Raw genomic sequence first — 21,072 nt, 5'->3', positions numbered from 1 at the left:
TGTCGCACAGGAGTGATCGCTATTTAGAATACCTATTATACATGTAATAGAATATCGAATATTATTTGGATTTATTATGCTTAAATCAATAGTCAAGAATTATCACCTTTGGAAAGTCTCCTGCCTAGGTATTTTATGTGGAAACGATAAATCGTATCAATGAACCGTAAAAATAAATAGAAGCCGCACTTTGATATTATTGCGGCGATAAGTCACGGCTAATGCGTGGCGTCCGTCACATTGTACAATATACAATTATTTATAATAATATATGTAGTTCGCGGTACGTGAATAGATCGGCTGTGACATCACTCCAGACATCTATGTGATCGGGTCCACATTGGAGATTTATAAAAATGAAGATCATTGAAAGATTGTCATCAAAAGATAAAGGATTTATGTACATAATAGCATGGAAGAGGCTATTGTTGCTTTATTTAATTATACGTACCTACCGTGAGTCAGTTTTTTATCGAACATACATTATGTGGCTTACTTTATACTTGACTGAAATAGATTTGAACATACTTCATGTTTTCATAGATTAAAATAATATGCTTATGTGCCTGTTTGAAATAATATTAATTTCTTGCTCTCAAATGCCAAGAAGCATGTCTTGTACACAACCAAAAAGTATCTGAGCATCCAACATTCATTAAATTTAAAAATTCAGTGGGTCCAAGGTTAATTTGAAGATTTAAGGTTTTTATGTAATTAAATTCAAAGTTTTGAGCGCTTATCTAGTCTCCGTAGTCTTGAATATTTTCTTAATTAAATAATTTCATTAAGTAAAAACTTTTTAAATACTTGTAAAGTGAAGGGAGGAATTATTATTAACAGTGTTTTTCTTTAGAAATCAGGACTGACAGGCCGTAGGCGTTCTACAGTAGTTCGTAGCCAGGTCTACGAGCCCCGCGCTACGCGCTACGAATCATTCAAGTGGTGGAGCGTAGCCGGGCCGCGGCGTCAGTTGGCGCGTAGCGCTCGCCTCGGCCACTCGTGTCTGCCCTGTAGCGGAGCTCTCGCGAAACTTTACTCGACTCGACGTACGAAGTATATCTTACGAGTGTGATTTAGACTATTCATGTATGTACAGTGAATGTTACGTTACTAAGTGGACTCTTAGCTTTTTAGAACTTACATGTAAAAACGTTTTAGTGTTATAAACTTACAGTTTTGAACTTTGAAAAACTTTCAAGTAAGTATTGAACTCTACAAATATTTTATTTACAAATAAGGCATTAGTTCTTATGATAAATTCTGGATAAGTAAGAGACTCTTTCAAAACTGAGTAACAAAACTTTAAGTATGGGAAGTGAAGGCAGTTTGCTCGGCTGTGGCGAGCGCGCAAGAGTGTGACTATCAGCTCGTCACGGCGCTGCACCGCGCGCGTGTGTGCGGGCTCCGTGTGTACACACGCACACATGTGTCACTCGCAGAACAACAGTTTATCGAGCGACTGATAACGTTATCCGAGTATAATTAAAAAGCAACTTGTGATACTGCCTTCCATTTAGCGCTGTACCACTGATAACGAATTGGGAAGGATCTCACTTCGCATAATATAATATTTACCTGTACACACACACTATTGTACGAGATATTTATATCTGTGATGATACACAGTTCGGGTACACTGGAGTTATGTTTATGTGTAAAAAAACTTTTGTTTCTGCACAGCAGATGCTAACTAAGCAGAAGTACTTGTGTTTTAATTCTTTAAAGTGTAGTTGACTCTCCATGTAGTCGAATCGAGAAACTTGGAAAACTTTGCTCAAAATTCGATGAAAACTTTGTCAGACTTTTCACTATCCCAATTTTTTATATTCTAAATCTTAGAATGTATAATATACAAGGTGTTGATTTGCATTTGTGCCATAGTTCAGGAGGAGGACATACAATACGTAAATAATCGATTGGAATTACAGTAGACAGGAAATAACTAATATGCACTGCTTTTTTTGTCATTGTAATGTCGTGGTATTTCCGAAGTAATCCAATTTTATGAATGAAATTTATGAGTGATCGTTGCGTATGCTTTGTGTTTGCGTTTGTGTGAGGGTGCAGCACGATTTTAACGCCAGTAACATACGCGCCAAGTTTAAATAAGGCTAAATGACATTTACGGAATTCCGAAAAAAAAATAAAGAAAAAAAATTACGTACCGATTTTTTTATTGATTTGGGTCGAGAATCATTAGCATAATTACCTCCTTGAATATGGCACGGATGCAAATCAACAGCTTGTATAATCATACAAAAAGTTGAATCAAACTTTTCAATTGAATTTTGTACATTCGGAATAACTAGCGAGAGAATTGGTTTTGAATATCCTATGGCTGCCACAATTCTATCGAATTGTAATTATACTCATGTATCTTCACGATAAACATACACACTATTGTATGCTTTGATTATGATTGAATTTGTATCTCATCTAGTTCGTCAATATATGTTACACACCGACTAATAAACAGTTAATTATACTCAATAAACAGTTACGTATTAACAGCAATTATATTAATATCTGATGTTTAGATATATTATATAACATATACAATCATTTTAGTGCTAGGAATGGTGTAGGAAGTTCTTAGTTAATATTACATAACACTTTTATTGACTTCTTATAAATATACCACATCTTGATTAATGCTTGATGTTAATATACTAAATAATTATATTTTTGCAAGAAGATGAAGGCTGAACATTTAATTAATTAACATTTAATACATACTTATATAATACATAATAACGAAAATTTTGAAAGGTATATAGGTATTATGCAAAGTGTTCGTTCTTAAGTAGCCTGATTCACATAACTAATATTCACTTAAAGCAAGTAGTTATTACAATTAAAGAGATCCAAGAGATAATAAACTTTCCAGCTGAGTTTTTTAGTTTTAAACACCTGAGAAATTATGGAAAAGTTTTCCGAAGTAAAAAAAATATAGATGACATCTTGCAAAGTTTTACAAAATCTCAAATACAACATTGTTCCTTTAAATTAACGTAATTCTTGTGCTATATACCATTGTCAGATCAATGTAATTAAATTCATATAATTGTGCACAATAAAACTCTTAGTTCGCACTATACACCCCTTTTAAATGGTAAATTCATGTTATAAAGCGATTTATAGTAGTAGCTTTGACGTAACAACAAAGAGAACTGAGTGAGTACCGTGAAGCGATGTCCATATTTCCTCGAGTTATCGCAGAGTATCGCGGCGCGCTGCACTCGGCTCAGCATTTGTGGCCATTCACATTGTTTCATCGCGAGACACTCACTATTGTGCTTTTAGGACAGTATTGGACAGCGCTTATGTATTTTATTGCTTATGAATTTTTAATTGCATTCCACCAAATATATTTTGATTAATCCTTTGAAGATAAGTCACTGATGTAATGATGTATTTATATATTTTGTAAGTAACTGGTATTGACTCGTATCTGCTAGCCGGACAGGTGACCGGAGATAGAGATTTGTCGCTAATTCACATAACACCTCCGACGATAACCGCGGTATTATCTCATCGATAACAACACCTTTGCACACGCGGGCAACTTCTAAGATATCAACTTGTGAATGAATGTCTCATATCTATCACTGATACCGATTCATTGATCCGTTGTAAGATAGGCGCAGTTAGGATGCCGTCTTAATATCTTGTATGTAGAAACATTACACATGACTCGTATACTTTACGACACAATAAAAATATTTGAGAGCAGCTCTCCAAACAATCTCGCAGTCGTCAAATATTTAACGTTATCTGTTTGTAAAATGTGTAATTACACTCAAACTCGTAAAATAAACAGCAGAATGCCAAATTAAAATGTTGCGATTTATGAACTTCTAAGAATTCAGTTATCAGATATGAGTGTAGGTAAGAATAAAAACTATGCAATGTTTATGGTTGGGATAATCAGAGGAATAAACTCGGCTAAATTATGGAAAATGCTGAATATTGTACCGCTTAACGTATTTAAAGAGAGATTTGTTTTGTAAACTCCTAAAAGAGAGTTTATGTATCCGTCAAAAGCACGGTTGATTGCCAGCTATAGTTATCGGCACGGATATTGAGCCCTGACCTTCACCTGAGTAGAAGCGATTTATTGGTTTATTGCCTTATGTGTACAGGGCGCATCCCCACTCAAGCGATCCCCACTCTTCCGCCGAGAGCTCAATATCCGTGCCGATAACTATACCCTTGAATAGAATCTGTAGTATTTTCCCATAACATCGTTAAAGCAGTAAAATTATCAATAACAGTGGAAAATTATCATGATTGAGATTTACTCCTATGAAGAGTACATTAAAAGTCAAATGAAAGCCAGTCGCAGGGACAGGCCGGGACGGCCGCGGGGCGCGGGGCATGGGGGAGGGGGGTGATTCCGCGTGATCTGGCACATGTGACAAACAGACAGACCTCTGTAATTGCTCGGCCGCCGGATCAAATCACGACCTGTGGCATGCCGGGACACCACGCAATCACATACAGAAGTATCAGCTTACGTATTAACAGCAAAAACAAGTTTGTCTCTTCTTCTTATCTTTTATTTATGGATAGTCGACCATCGTCATTCTTTTAAGGAATAACGGCGGTTTCAGATTTCGATCCGTGTTAAGGTATCACCTATTCACATGAATCACAAATAAACTAGTCAGGTACCTATAATAAATGTGTTTTTATTAAAACTGTACGAAGTAAGATTTCTGCATGTGTCCGCACGGTGCGTCTAGTAATTAGTGTGGCTTCATGGTGTTTTCCTGACGGAGGGCAGAGGGCGCCACGCTCATTACAATAGATGTGACGCCTTGTGTGTCCGTGTGTCCACAGAGGGACGTAATCAATGGGACATTTATAGTGGTCCAGTGAACGAAAGGACGTTGTACTTTCGGTACCCATATTTTCTTCAGTCTCGCAATAAAGCTATCGTCATTATCATTGTTGGTTAACTAATTGTACATGATTATTGATTGCCAGTTAATTAGGTGCGAGCGACTTGTGAGTAAACACGAGTGGTTACTCCTATTGTAGACTTAGTGGAGCTCATAATTATGTGTTTCATTATTAGTCGAACATATTGCTGTAATTATGGACATATTGATTAACTGGCATATCTATCTGAGTTCTTACTTTAATATGTGTAGATGTTTATTACCTATATCGTTTAATTAAATGGAGTTTGGCGTCGCGACAACTTTATAACAATGAATTGCATAACATTTTTCATCAATCAGCTCATGGACAAAATTAATTGATTGGCTTCGGCAAAATGGGACCGCTCAACCTATGTAGATAGTTGACCCAAAACTTCACAAAGTTGTAACTTGTCTGCAATAACCTCAAATAGAACCAGTCGTGGGCGTAGGTCAAGTGTGGACTACAAAATGTGTAATAATTCATACAACGGGACTAAATCGTGTTATCACAAAGCCGATGTATTTATATCGGTTTAAGCTTGGTGCGATAAAACAATAAAATAAAAGCCGTCACCGTCGCGGCTTATCGCGTAACGACATTAGGCAGAATGATATGTTTATGACATACGTCACTATTCAGGACAGTGTCTGCTGAAACCCGCATTGTTTCACAATAACCCCGCGCGGTCTGACACGCTCCCATTGTAGTGCCTGTTTCATAGGATTAAACCTTATATGTTGATCCTCATATTCTTTATTTTTATTCCTAGATATGAAATACCCAAAACAAATAAGTTCATAAGGACATTAGACATCTTTCCTAACATTAAATTACTAGACACATTTTCAAAAGAAATATGGTATTAAAAATGTAAATAGCACAAGTGAGAAGAAGAAGGACGTAAGTAAATAAGCACTATGTAAACGGTATAGCACACAATTTTTGACAAAATGTCGCACACACCCGTATCTATGATAGCGAATAGAATTCCAATTGGGAAAATAGGAGCACTCGTACTAACAGGTGTTTCACGCACCAGCAGTCGCAGCTGTGTCGAACTGTCCATTTCCTGAAGAGTTTAATTACTGTTCGTTAAAAATGTTCCACTTTACCGACGCAACAATTTCAGGATGCCTTTAAATTGTACTGTTTTATGAGCGATCTCACTTTATCACCGTATCTTTACCTGTACTTGGAGCATACAGTGAGGTGCTCATTTCGTTTGAGAGGTAATCAAAGTTTCAGGCAGTTGTGCAGTATTCAGGGAGAAGGCCTGCAGCGATAAAACGTAAGATTTAAACGTCTTCAGCAAATAGATTCGCTGCGTACTAGTTTAAACTCAATTCTCGAATCATGACTGCCTCCAAGATATATGTTACTGGTTTCAAAGTGAATGCCTGCAGGACTTCATATTTTTACGTTAAAACAACATTACATTTTGAGCATAAAGGGAATTTACTAGATTTAATTTTAAGTTAGTTGGCTATGTTGTTCATAGGGTGAGACTAAAGTTACCGGTTTAAGATTTTTTTCGTAAAGAATATTACCCAGGGGACTCGATAACATCTGTTGTTGTTATGTATTAAAGCACAGTGTGTCAGTTGTATCCTTATTACTTAATAGTTAGGTTCGTTGTGGGCAATAAGTGGGAGTCTCGGGAGCGGTGACCAACACACGATGCGAGTAATTACTGCGCGGAGCAGACACACAGCGACATAATAATATGTTACATAGGTACTGACTGGGGTCGCGGCTACACACTACTACTGCAAATTAATAATAAGTGTTTTTGTTTTTGGTGTACAACATGTAGTAAACATCAACAATGAAAGTAAGTGAAGAAAATGTTCATTAGCTGCTATGTCCTAGTAACATTACTTAAATGTTGCTTACGAATGGTAAATTAGAATATTGTCAACTAATGGCAAGTAAGGTTCTTATGCTAGCTGTGTTGTCTGGGGCACTGTGGTGCACTTCACAAGTAGCCATCGAAGACATGTTAGTTACGTATGACAGGTTATTACTAAAGTTATCCTTAGTAACTTATCTACAAACGGACGATTTAATTTAATATTCAATTTATCCAGTTTATGATTTCTTATGATTTCTTGTTCTATATAAAAGGTCGGACTTCGTTTCGCTTGGCAGGTATACTAAAATATAATGTCCTTACTACAAAAACTTTAACGCCTGTTTTACACCTGTCTAAAAAAATAGTGGCTCCAAAATGAACCATATGTCAACGTCATAATTTGACATTTTTTTAGACAAGGCTTAAACTGACGTTAAAAAGTTTTGTGGTAAGACGGGAAATGTTTAATTAAGTGTACAAACAAAGCAAGGCCGCGTCATTACATTTTTACTATCCAATTTTCAGTTATGTAGGTCGAAATGATTTTACCAAAAAAATCCTGACATAAAAATCCTGAATCTAGAAATCTGGACTTACTTCAAAAAGTTGCTTAGTATTTGAAATTAGACAAAGAATTTTATTCTTTAGTGAAATTAATTTCAGTTTACACGGTTCGTTACGTCATCACCTGCCTGACCAGCCAGCTAGCTTAAACCTCTGAAACATCCAGAGCATGAACTGCCTACATAAGCCCATTTTCCCATGTAGTACACACGGAGTGTATAACAATTAGCAGTAACATCGCTAATACAAGTAACACCTGTAATTAAAGCAGCTACACTTGATGGCAAGCGCGTACGGGCAACTGCGAGCAAGGGGCAGTTAAATCTTATGGGAAGATAACTTTTACGGCTAATCCCGGAATTGTTGCCGTAAGTGTATTCCTTTGTTCCTATGTGGTATAACTTGGAGGTTCACGATGATAAGTCTTTAAAAAATGGCAGGAATATGAGTATACTTTTTACAATCTATATACAAGCTGTTGATTTGCATCCGTGCCATATTCAAGGAGGTAATTATGCTAATGATTCTCGACCCAAATCAATAAAAAAATTGGTACGTAATTTTTTTTCTTTAATTTTTTTTCGGAATTCCGTAAATGTCATCTAGCCTTATTTAAACTTGGCGCGTATGTTACTGGCGTTAAAACCGTGCTGCACCCTCACACAAACGCAAACACAAAGCATACGCAACGATCACTCATAAATTTCATTCATAAAATTGGATTACTTCGGAAATACCACGACATTACAATGACAAAAAAAGCAGTGCATATTAGTTATTTCCCATCTACTGTAATTCCAATCGATTATTTACGTATTGTATGTCCTCCTCCTGAGCTATGGCACAAATGCAAATCAACACCTTGTATACATATAATAAATCTGTAAAAAAAACTGTGTCTGTACATTGAATATACAAAAAAAATAAAAATTGGGTGGAGTTTAGAAACAATAATGGAGCACAAATCCAAAAAAAAAATTATGTCTGTATGTCTGTTTGTTTGTACACGCTGATCTTCGGAACTACTGGACGGATTTCAATGATTTTTTATTTGTTGTATCGGTATAAAGTCTGGGCAACATAAAGGCTATAATTTATCTTCGAAACTTGAAGACCTGATGCAGAACTGCAACAGACCAACAAAACGATAAGAGATACAAAAATGGTGCCATGGCAAAAATTGTTCCACGTGATGAGCATTTTCTGCTGAGATAATAAATTTGAAGATCTGGAACACCTTATGTGAAACCCCAAGAGCCCAGCTACTCTGTACCATATAAAGGTACGACGTTTGAGCAAAAGTTGTTCAATCTGATAAGCACTTTCTATTGAATTATAAAAATTGAAGATCTAAAACACCTGATGTGGAACTCCAGGAGCCCAGCTAGACTATAGCATATAAAGGTATGACGTCTTAGCAAAAGTTGTTCAATCTGATAAGCACTCTCTAATGACTTATAAAAATTGAAGATCTAAAACACCTGATGTGGAACTCCAGGAGCCCAGGTAGACAATAGCATATAATGGTATGACGTTTTAGCAAAAAGCGTTCAATCTGATAAGCACACTCTATTGACGTATAAAAATCGAAGATCTGGAACACCTGATGAAGAACTTCAAGAGCCCTACTACACTTGAAATGTATAGAAATGAATGTTACAAAATAGGTATCGTGAATCAAAAAAGTAATTAGTCCGTCTTTTAGATAACCCTAAAAAATGGACGCGTATTTTTTTTTCTCTCTCTCACAAACAAATAATAACGAAGATATAACACGCTTGAATTTTGTGTTAAGTCACTGCTTAGTATTTACATACCTAGACGTGGCGTCACGAGCATCCACTCTCCGACTTTGTTGCGTTATATCTCATTATTATTTTGTATGTCTCTTCCAGACCTCGGGACTACAGCGTCCCGAATTTTTGGGGGGGAAACGTGGGGCCGAAGCCAACATGCTGAAGCCCTTTTGAGACAACTTTAATGAAATGGTACACAAAACCGACGATTATCCCTTTATCCACTATAGAAATGAACCTAAGGACAATCCCCGGTGGACGTCGTTAAAAAAAAAAGATAATCCCCGGTTCTGTACTAAACTATTGTTAACTACTTGGGCTATTGTGATGGGATGTTAGTGGATTAGGACATAGGGAACTATGACATCTCCCGGTGACAATGTATTAGATACATGTAAAAATGGCAGGTGGAGACTCGCCACCTCACTTACTGGCCCCCCGGAAATCAGTCGGAGTCAGAGCGGCTGAAGAGCGAGGATACCTCGACGGAATTTAAACGCAGATCACGCGCTCCCTGTGGGTCCAGCATCACCGGCCCAGTTGCCACTTACCACGAGGCACCTGCCCTCCGAGAAGGGCTACTAACCCTGCTCTAGCGACTCCACTCTGGATGGCCAATGAAGGCAAGGCAGAGGCGTGAGCCCTACCCCCGTCATGGTTCACTCCGGCCGGCCGGAGACGGGGGACAGTATACTCTCCCTGGAGCACTGGGTATATATAGCCCCGCGGGGTCGCTACTCCCCGTCATCAGCCTCAGATGTCCTGCGGAGCTTATATCCCATTATTATTGTCGTTATTATCTCAAGAGCCTTTGTCCCAATTATGTTAGGGTCGGCGTCCAGTCACGATGCAACTGAGTACCAGTGTTTTACAAGGAGCGACTGCCTATCTGACCTCCACAACTCGGTTACCCGCGCAACCCAACACCCCTTGGTAAAACTGGTCAGACTTACTGGCTTCCGACTACCCATAACTGCCAAGAATGTTCAATGACAGCCGGAACCTACAGTTTAACGTCCCCTCCAAATAACCGTCATTGGTATCCGAAATATACATAGAAAGTACATACGAACTTAAAAAAGTTGCATTGGCTTGCCAGACCTGGAATCAAAGTCACACGCTCACACTGGAGAGATTGCTTCAGTTCTCAGCGTTTAGTTTAGTCTTCTGTGCTTTTGTCGTTGACGTACAAAAATTAAATATATGGAACGTTTCTAATAGTTATGCGTATTCCGTTGTTTTCCCGTCAACGGTCTTTGAAGGGGGATCTTTGATTTTGCTGACCCCGTAGTCGCTGGCATAAGGGACAGGATCCGCGTACGACGTCGCGGGCAGAAGCTAGTACTAAATAAAATGTACATTAGATAGGTCTTAGAAATATTACTATCTTGGATTGGTGATTGTTGATTACTTCAATCAAATTCCTATTTTGGTTTTCCTTTATTCCGCTAAGTTTAAGTAATAGGTATATATCGTAGGTGTATTTATTTACGTGTGAAACCTCGCTCAGTTAGTGACATAGGAATGGGTAAAAGTGAAACACCACAATATGTCAATCAGGGTGACATGGGAGAGAAGTTTTTTGTTATCGGGACCTTCTATCGCTTTTGGGAAATTCCTTCTGTGGCAGGTGTTTTAGCAAGTAGCAACCAACTATTCTGCGTTTTAGGAAAAAATAAATGAAACGTTTCCCTGTTGGAGTAATTTTTAACAAAATACACCAACAATGTTTCGTATTAAATTACGTGTATTTATTGTAAGATTTTCAGCGAAATGCGGTCTCAAATCGTTCTTATTTTTATAGGGCCGAATCAATATGGAATAATTGGAAATATTTCCCTTTCTTAGAGGAAAGTGAAGCCAGTAAAGGCAATCGGGCAATAAAAATGGGGCAACGCAAACAAAACACGCGCCATCGAGCCCCGGCCGCCGGCTGTGAACAGAAACCATGCTTATTTTGTGCTTACTTGAAAAAAAAATAAAAATATTCCTACCTATTTTACATGTTCAACTCATCATCCTCCGAGCCTTTTTCCCAATCATGTTGGGGTCGGCTTCCAGTCTAACCGGATTCAGCTGAGTACCAGTGCTTTACAAGAAGCGACTGCCTATCTGACCTCCTCAACCCAGTTACCCGGGCAACCCGATACCCCTTGGTTAGACTGGTGTCAGACTTATGTTCAACTCTAGTTTTGATACTGATTAAAGAAAAATCATATTCCACAAATTGATACACTCAAATTATATTCCACTTTGCACCCATTTGTACTCACTTTTAGCACCCATTAGCTGGAGAGCGCTAATTGAAGAGCCAGTAATGAACAGCATTCACATAATGTGCAACTAATATTAATACAAGGATTATATACGTACCCATGTATTGGAGTATCGTGTTCGCAATATTGTGGTCCGAGGGTAGCGGCCATTTCCGCCATTAATGCGTCATTTATTAACCAGATCCGAACTCATTCATTAATTCGTTCAGCCAATGGTCGCTAATGCACCGACACAAGGAAAGTTGAGCATTAATTCACATGAGTTCATTATAGACAATTACTCACGAAGGAAATTAGGCGCGTGAATTCGATTCACTTAGAAGTCAACGATTGAAAACAGTTTAAGTTAGGTACTAGTTAGCAATTTGTACCATCCTCTCTAGTAAATGATTTTAGGAAAAAAGGTTTGAGAAATGTTAGGGAAATATTTGTTAGCACGATCAGTGTATGAAGACCAGTCGGCGAACGTTTGGAGCTCGTTACGGTCAGTCGAGCGCATTAATAGAACGCGCCCGATCCTGTGACTCCATGACCGATCATTTTATTGACTCATGCGCAAATGTCACCGGTGTTCGCAAGGGCTGGGGCAAATGTATTTGGAAGGAATCGCGTAGTCTACAAACCGTTTAAAACTGAGTTTAATTTAAATAACTTGCATAATTCTTTGTTACTGTTTAAATACAAAAAGTCGAGAAGTTTTTACGCATAGAAGGCGTCACAATAATGAAGACGTTGGTCGGCGTCGCTCACAAACTAATTAGGGCTACAGTACCTACGAATACAAAAAACTGTCCGACTCCGAAATTATTCATCTTCGTATTTCGAGACGTTTTTGTACAGCAACGATATTAATCTAGGCTCAGTTATCTTAAGATGGCTGCCTACATTTTTTTTCTAATCTAAGATTTAATATTGGCCATTGTGCGGCGCGGCCTGGCGGCTGCTTATCTTAACGTGGTTTCGAGGGAGAACTAAGTGGCCTTTTTCCCTTCTCTCGACAACTATGGTTTTTATCTATAAGCAGCAGGTATATTTTACACTAAAGACTTAATATAGTGTCGCAATGATTCCATCACTCCAGTTTCGATGACTGTCCATGAAGAGGTACAATTTGAATATGTTGTTGTACGGCGTCATAATGAATCAGTGTTATTATTTAACCAGTTGAGGTAATGCGCCGGAATTTGTTTATTAATGTTGAGGCAATCATGCGTATGTTCAAATATTCAGTACAATAAATATTTCATATAATTTCACAATTCACGCAGCTCTGTTATGTGCTGTGAGCGGTATTTAATATCTGTTTGTTTAACGAGGCATATTATCTTTATGGCCATTTAAATGGTACTATGTTTTTTTGTGTTTGTATTAGCTTTTATTGCCGATAAATATGAAAATTGTAGTTAATATTATACAGTGGTACTTTTCTAAATATAGTATTTTTTCTATAAAACTGGACGTCTCGATAAGGTTGGCATATGCACCGACCTTCTGCCCAGTGTTCAGGCGGCGACAGTTTTTGTCTGGGCGCCATAAATCTCGCGGCTGTCCAGACTGCGGCCGCGTTAGGGCGCGCACACAACGACGGAGCTTTTTGTGATAACATGCAGTAGTAGGTACTGCACGCGCGCCGTAAGCAACTCGCTTAGAATTCACTTAGCTTTACTCACGGGTGGATACAATCTCCTCAATATTCACAGATATTTGAAGTTCTGTTAGATATTTTTGGCAATCGTAGACAGGTTATATCATACTCAGATCTAATTTGAATCAATCGTTTGTAATATGATCTTAGTATAACATTAAACACCTCCACGTGTATGGGACGCTATCTAACTGATAAGACGATATGTTGGCCTCGTTCAGTTGGCGTGAGAGTAAGCTTACACCGCGATACAGGTAGTTAATCTGACGCACGTGCCGCTCCCACTTCCCGACAGATTTCATCTCACAGCAAAGGACCCATTAAATATCGCGCCATAAACGAGACTAGTTTGAGTGGGTGTGTTTAGCATCAAGGCTAAAATTTTCTTATTTTATTAATTTTATAATCAAGGATTTTTTGCTAAGTAGGTATCAGCCTAAATACCTAAGCGTTTTGTTTTTTAGGGTTCCGTACCTCAAAAGGAAAAAACGGAACCCTTATAGGATCACTTTGTTGTCCGTCTGTCTGTCTGTCTGTCTGTCTGTCTGTCTGTCTGTCTGTCTGTCTGTCTGTCTGTCTGTCAAGACCCTTTATCTCAAGAACGCGTGGACGTATCAAGCTGAAATTCACATGAAGTACTCAGGTCTATTGTCCCTTTAAGCTGTGAAAATATCAAACTTCTAAGCCAAGCCAATCAAAAGATACAGCCGATTATGTCGATATTTTCAACAAATTTTCGACACTCGCAAAGGAATCAAAACCTACAGGATACTTCCCGTAAACTCAGAGTCTTGAAATTTGGCATGAAGTATTGTCATATAATGCAAATATAGGAAAAATTACGAAAATCTCATTTTTTCAGTTATATAATGTTAAAAAAAATATTTTAATAAAATGAAACTTACTACCTTATTTCTCACGAACGAATAAAGGTATCAAATTGAAATTTATACCAAATACCTAGGTCTATTGTCCCTTTAGGCAGTGAAAAAATCAAACATCTAAGTTAACGCGATCAAAAGATACAGCAGTTATACCGACACCTTGGACGAATTTCCGTCACACGCTAGGGAATCAAAACCTACAAGGTACTTCCCGTGAACTCAGAATCTTGAAATTCGGCAAGAAGCAACGTTATATAGTACAGATAAAGGAAAAATTGCGAAAATGATAAATTTGAAGTTACATAAAATATTAAAATATTATCAAATCAAATCAAATATTTTCCTCATTTTAATGGGGAATTTAAACGACCAAGTTTGACGGATTTGAGAAATCATTTCTTTTTAGTAAAAGAGTATACTCGTCGTTTATTTCCATTGTCATTCGGTCAGGATCTGATGATGGAAATCCTGAGAAATCGAGGGCAACTATCAGAAATTGTAGGCATGCATAGGATTAAAACTTGATTCTCAGATGTATGTCTGGTGATACTATCGAACAGTGAAGGTTTAGAGCTTTCTTGATGATGGAGACGTGAGAAAGTCGAGAGAACTCCTCAACGGTATGATTTAGTAACGTCGTGTTTGGGCTTATATTATTCGTATTGACGAGAACTTTTCACAAAAGTTAAAAATAAAAACTTTTTACAAAAAAAAAAACAACTTCTAAAATCAACAAGAAAACTGTTTATATGCATCGGTCTAGATCTCGGTGCTAAAATAAATATAATGCATCCTCTAGACACCGACTTCTAGACCGATGCACCTAACATCTTTTTAATTTCTTTCTTGCTTTTGTTTTCTTGTTGCTTTTTTATATGTTTGAAGTTGGATTTGTTTGTAAAATGCTACAAAATAAAATAAAGCCGACTTTATAAAACAAAGAAAGGGACAGAATTACACTTTTGTCAAGGCTCTAGAAACATAAAGCCAGCAGCCCCGAATCCTACTCTCTAGCAGTCGTTGTTACAATTCGACAGTTACAAGTCGTCAGGCAGTTTCGAAAAAAACCTGAAACTGGGGCTCGTTAGGTGATTAATCCCTCAAAAATAAAAGATCCCATTAGTAGTGAATTCTCATCACCTAAAATAAAATAAGCTCCAACACAAGGTTACGTTATAAATTGTAAAGGAGTTCCCATAACTATATCTGATCTTTGCTATCGATCCCACAATGGCAGTCAAACCTATCTATGTGGAAAGTTGCGGCTGGCGCGAGACTCGCTTTTTATCTATACAGGATTGGTACGGAACCCTCGGTGCGCGAGTCCGACTCGCACTTGGCCGGTTTATTTAATTCTTGCTAAGCCGATTAGTCAGGCTTTATAATAATCTGTTGTTAGGCTCTCTATTTTCTTTTAAAATATTTCCCATTCCTCTGTAGATCGGTACAAATTTCCGATGAAATTCAAACTGAAAATAAATAAGGAGTTGCTTTAATCCAGACATCTCGTCGTAAGAAACGCGAGTCTCAAAGCGATCGAGTCGCTCTGGTCGGCTGCACAGGGGGGAGCGCTCGCAAGTCTGGAGTGGCCACTACTGGTTACTGCTCAACTCTGCCTTTGAATATTAATGCTCCTCGCCTGCGACTCCTCACTACCAGGCTCCACGCCGGCTCAACTGTAAGCACATCTGCATAAAGAAACGCTATTCAAGTGGCACACTGTTTAACTGGAGTTGCTAAAGAGATCAGTTGTTATGCGCAATTGTGCAGTTGTTGGATAATTTTGTGGGTTGAATATGTTATTCTCTGAATGAGAATATGTTATTCTATGAATATGTTATTCTCTCGTTAGTAACGCACTGGTTCACAGCCAATAATTTGGTTTTGAATGCGAAGAAAACCAAATGTATTAAATTTGCTTTGCCAAACGTGAAAAATCTCGGCCCCAGTGTAGTTTTAAATAATGAGGAAATTGAAACGGTCCAAGCTACCACTTTTCTAGGAATAACTGTAGACTCCAAAATTCAATGGGGTGAGCATATAACTGGCCTCACGAATAGACTAAGCTCTGCTGCGTACGCTGTCAGAAAGGTAAGAGCTCTCACCGATGTAGCCACGGCGCGTTTAGTATACTTCAGTTATTTCCACAGTGTTATGTCTTACGGAATTCTTATGTGGGGCAATGCTGCCGACATAGAAAATGTCTTCGTGTTACAGAAGCGTGCTATCCGTGCTATATACCGACTAGGTACTAGAGTCTCCCTAAGGGAAAGGTTTAAAGATATTGGTGTTCTGACTGTGGCGTCTCAATATATTTATGCCAATATAATATATGTAAGGCAAAACATAGAGTTATTTAGTAAAAAGAGTGACGTGCACAATTTCAACACTAGAAATAAACATAAATTAACCGCATCTAACTATCGATTGCATAAAGTGCACGGTTCGTTTGTGGGCCTTTGTATACGCATTTATAATAGAATCCCAGTTCATTTGCTAGAACTAACGGACAGTTCTTTTAAAATCAAAATTAAGGATATTCTGATTAAAAAGGCTTATTATAACATTAATGATTATTTCACAGATACACGCAGATGGCAGCTCTGAAGTGGACAACAAGTGTTTTTTATATATATATATATTTTGTGACTAATACTGAATTGTATAATTGTAATTTAATTATAATTAAATTGTAGCAGACAGCTGTGTTGCTGGGAAGTTTGTTCTTCACCACTTCTTCTTCCCAGCCATAACACTAGGAAGTGGTGAAAGGGGGGCGTTTTGGGGGTGCTGTCATTTTGTATTTTTTGACGCGAAAAAGTGCTAGAATCTAGCCTATTTTCAATAAACGATTTTGACTTTGACTTTGACTTTGAATGTAGGTATAGTAACTCAGCCCCAGTCCCGGCCGCGCCTGACTGTACTTCTGTAGTCTCACGTGACGATCACACACAAACACATTCATAACAATGATACATTAGCCATTCAAATAAATCTCACATTATTCCTGTTAGTGGACGGTTTCAGACATTTATGCGAAATAAACCACCTGTGTTTGTCGGAGATTCTGGGAATGTTTCAGCCATTCGCTATTTCCGTCTGCCGCCGCCTATGAATACTTGGAAGCAATAAACTAGGGAAATGGGCTCTTTGCAACTGTCAAACAGTATTGTTCTGATTCTTGTATTTATTGGTGGAATGTTTCACGTAGTTCCCAGCATTAAAGTGGATTATTTGCGTGATGTCGTACGTTAGGGTGGACGCGGAGTGCACCTCGCGCCGGCCGGTGCTGTCCCCGCGACTTGGACGCGCGCCAAGCGGAACACATCTCTTCAACATATGAACTACAAACACAGCACGACTTTCTATCCCCCACACAATATACTGCCGATGGGTTTATGTTATACCCATAAAAGTGCACAGTTTTAAAACCGGTCTAGCACCGGGACACTTGGAAATGGATGGACTTTTAAAATTCCAGTTACGAATTCCTGCATCAGATATTTTACTTTTTGTTAAACAAGTGAATATTTCGTTGAATTTTTACGACTAACGAAGGGGTGTTTTTTGTAACACAGAATTCCGTGCGGCCGTAATCAAGCCAATTAGTTAATTAAAACTCCAAGAACATAAACCCGTCACGAGAAAAGTTAAAAAATGCTCGCAGTGAGTAGTGGGTGTCTAGACGGTGTCAGCTCGACTTGTGACGATACTATTATAAGTTAGCCTACATGCGGCGGTGTCTTAACGAACATTAATTAATATAAATCTGATGAAGACGGTCTTAATACTACTGTTTTAACATAACCTTGATAAATACGTTGTAAGAATAAATTTTGTAAACTCGCAGACGTCGAATGTTACAAATAGCTTCCGTTTTATTATGGGAATCATTCGAGCGTCGAGGACATTAATAAATATCGGCATTATTCAATAATTATATAAATAGAGCCGAGACGTGTTGCTAAAACCCTTGTCTTGGTTATATTATTTAAACTCTGGCTTCAGAATTAAGCAAAAGGTACAACATCTGTTACTGTTACAGCCTTTTTATCGTCCCACTGCTGGGCTGCGGCCTCCTCTCACAAGGAGAAGGATTGAGCATTAATCACCACGCTTGCTCAATGCGGGTTGGTAAAAGGTACAACATATGCTATAAAATTATGTCAGATAAAAAATATTGAACGGTTAACGTATTTCTTATTATTTTAAGAACATTAAGTTATACGCTCATTTCCAAGAATCTGTAACAAGTATATTTAAGAAGCTTTCAAGTAGAACAAGCGCCCTGAGCGACAAGGACATATTACTACAAGTACAGAAAAATAAATAGCCACAAATAACAATTTACAATAGAAGAAACGCGAGTTATTTCCATTGTTGCATGACAAACTGCCGTTACTCAGCAATTTTCTGCATGCTTCAGCTTTTTACAGTCTACAAACTTGTTAAAAACTTAACACAATTTATTTACTTAGTACTTACAAATGCATGTTATCATAAGTAGATCAGAAGTTCCTTGCAATAAACAAAGTACGCAGTTAAGTCTTCGGGTATTGAATCAAATGAGTATTGGAAAGAGTCGGTCGCAACTCACAACAAATTGGTAATGCTGCGGTTTCCTTTCACACGATCATTTGTTGAATTGTATCAAGTGTGCGAAAACAATACGAATCGTTGTGACACGGGAATAACGTGTGGGTTAGCGTTGAGATCTGTTTGACTTATTACTGATGCAGTGGACGATACGGGCGCCTGCGCAGGTTGGCCTTTGCAACAGATGATGGAATGTTTTATCAATAAAAATAGTTTGCTTAGTGTTCTTTTTATTATTTTCTTAAAAACACTTATCTGATACACTGTATGTGTTATCTACCGCATAGTATTCATTGCTAATTCTTTTCGAAGAACACATAAATAAGTAAGTACTTGTAACAGCATCCCATTCCATCTCATTTCAGTTTGAAATTAATTCTAAATATTGTTTGTTTCAGATCGCGCGGAGTGACTCGCTGCAGTTCTCCAGCGGTGAGTGACAATATGACCACCGTCCATCATGACACACTCGACTCATGCTCTCACCGTAAATGTGTCAAACTTGTAGTTTGCAGTAATTTCTTCGAAAGCTTCACTAATGTTTATGTGTAATGGGGTCGTTATTTACTCAGATTGACATATTGTAATTGTTTTCTAGAATAGTAGCTTATAATATCTAAACATTTGTTTTAATATTCAGTCTAGGTATTTTATTATTTTTAATTCACGAATTTCAATAAGTATTTGTATAAAAGACCTACTTGTATAAAAGAATTGACCACGCCTCTCATACTCGAAGTAACATAATTACGCATTTATAACTTCACTGAATTAATGTAGTCACACGACCTGTCATCTAAGATAAGGCAGCGTCCACACTAGACAGGTCGCGATAGTAGCGGTGTACAGTTGGCAGCAGGCGCACGTGCGTGCGGCTAATGGCTTTTTGTTGCAAATGTCGCGACTTACCACATAGTAATGAGTCATATAATAAGTCACGGCACTAAATTAAAATGTTATTTTCAAGAACAAGCCATCATACAAATGTGTTATTTCTAGCTGACAAATGTGACATTCTCACAACAGATATTTTGAATGAGGACCACAATGACTTTTCACACCTGTTAATACGTAAAATAAACACAGATTACAATAAATTAATTCATAGAAGTATACGAATGCGTCATTGTTTGTGTGAAATTAAAAGATAAACAAGTGCCAAAGGAAGACCTTCACATGAATAACTTTGATTCTAGTTATTTACGAGTATGTTGTGGGTAATCAATAAGTGTTTACCAATATATTGAGGTCACTTTAATTAGTCCCGATAAAGTTACGCGGTAATTACAAATATCCAGTCTTCATAATCTGGTTTCTCTCGGGTATAATTTAATCGGCATATTCCCAGCGATATTGCTAATGTGACTACAGCCTAAGGCTATAGGTATATCTTGATATATTTGCGCAACTTACCTGCGCAAACGCTTCCGGGAGTGATAGTTAGTTGGTGTGAATGAGTTTTGTGTCCACATCACCCATGAATTTGTTCATTGATGGTGATAAGACGTCCGCTTACATATATTGTACTACTTATACTTTGTATAAATATGTAAATAAACACAAGATGTGCTCCGCGGTTTCACCTTGTTTTTCCAGTATGTATAAAAGGTGTTTTAATTTACAATCAGGTTCACGCAGTGTTACATGCGCTAATCTGTAGTATTAGACAGATACCGGTGTTTGTACCTGCGCGGTTCATTTCAGCCGTCAGTCAAACCGCTCATAATTATGCCGTGTTACAACTGCTGATTACAACTTATCTAGTATTTGATGGAGGTCAGCCCACTGCCAGGGGGAAATTAATATCATCATCATCAGCGCACTGAATGTTTCATACGTACCTATATCTTTCAAACGTATTATAACCGATGCTTACTTTTAAGCACAAAGTTACGTTCTAACTTACTTCTTATGTTCTTTGGATCGGTGTGCTGGCTACTGTATCTTTTCCCGCGAATAACTTCTTCTCGAGTCAGTCTTATGAAAGCTACTTGTTATTGTCAGACAACTGTTATTCATATAAACAATACATTAGGATACCCACAAAATACATTTGTAATAACATGTTTTATTATGAATGTCCAAAAATAACATGAAGACAAATAAGGCTTTTTTTATTAAAGATTTTTTTATAAAATTATTTTATATTTAATGGAAATAAACTCGTCTCGTCATATTGTATTGGTACTTCTACGACTTCAACTGAATTTTTATGTTATGAGTCAGTACCTCTGTTCAATGGTTTGGTTTCCTCTACTCTGTAAGAGTACCCTGACACGTTTACGTGTCTTACATTCACTGAAATATTTTTCTATGAAGCGTATATAGAACTAAAGTATGATAACACCATACGGCGTAGGGTACGCGGTATTCAGCAAGCAGTATTAGCTCGCCTGGCTCTCCGGCAACAATCACGGCTCGCTTGCTAAATTAATAAAATATAATGTAAACATGAGCACTATCTGATCTACACATTAACCATAATCCCACTCGAGCCGGTACTTATCCCCGGTCATTGTGTGAAGTGCCA

The 21,072-nt window shown here is 37.8% G+C and overlaps 1 protein-coding gene across 1 annotated transcript in view; it reads left to right on the top strand.

The window, feature by feature from the left end:
• The first annotated feature begins 960 nt into the window (after positions 1 to 960).
• LOC124630954 (somatostatin receptor type 2-like) overlaps positions 961 to 21,072 on the top strand; it is a 139,862-nt gene continuing 119,750 nt past the window's right edge. The window contains exons 1-2 of the mRNA XM_047165005.1: positions 961 to 1,198; positions 18,941 to 18,974. The gene's annotated coding sequence lies outside the window, so the exon portion shown is untranslated. The remainder of the gene's footprint in view (positions 1,199 to 18,940; positions 18,975 to 21,072) is intronic.

This window comes from Helicoverpa zea, chromosome 6 (assembly GCF_022581195.2).
Source record: "Helicoverpa zea isolate HzStark_Cry1AcR chromosome 6, ilHelZeax1.1, whole genome shotgun sequence".
In the NCBI taxonomy this organism is placed as follows: Eukaryota; Metazoa; Arthropoda; class Insecta; order Lepidoptera; family Noctuidae; genus Helicoverpa; species Helicoverpa zea.
Note: the sequence above shows the minus strand (reverse complement) of the source record. Positions and strands in the feature narration are given on the sequence as shown.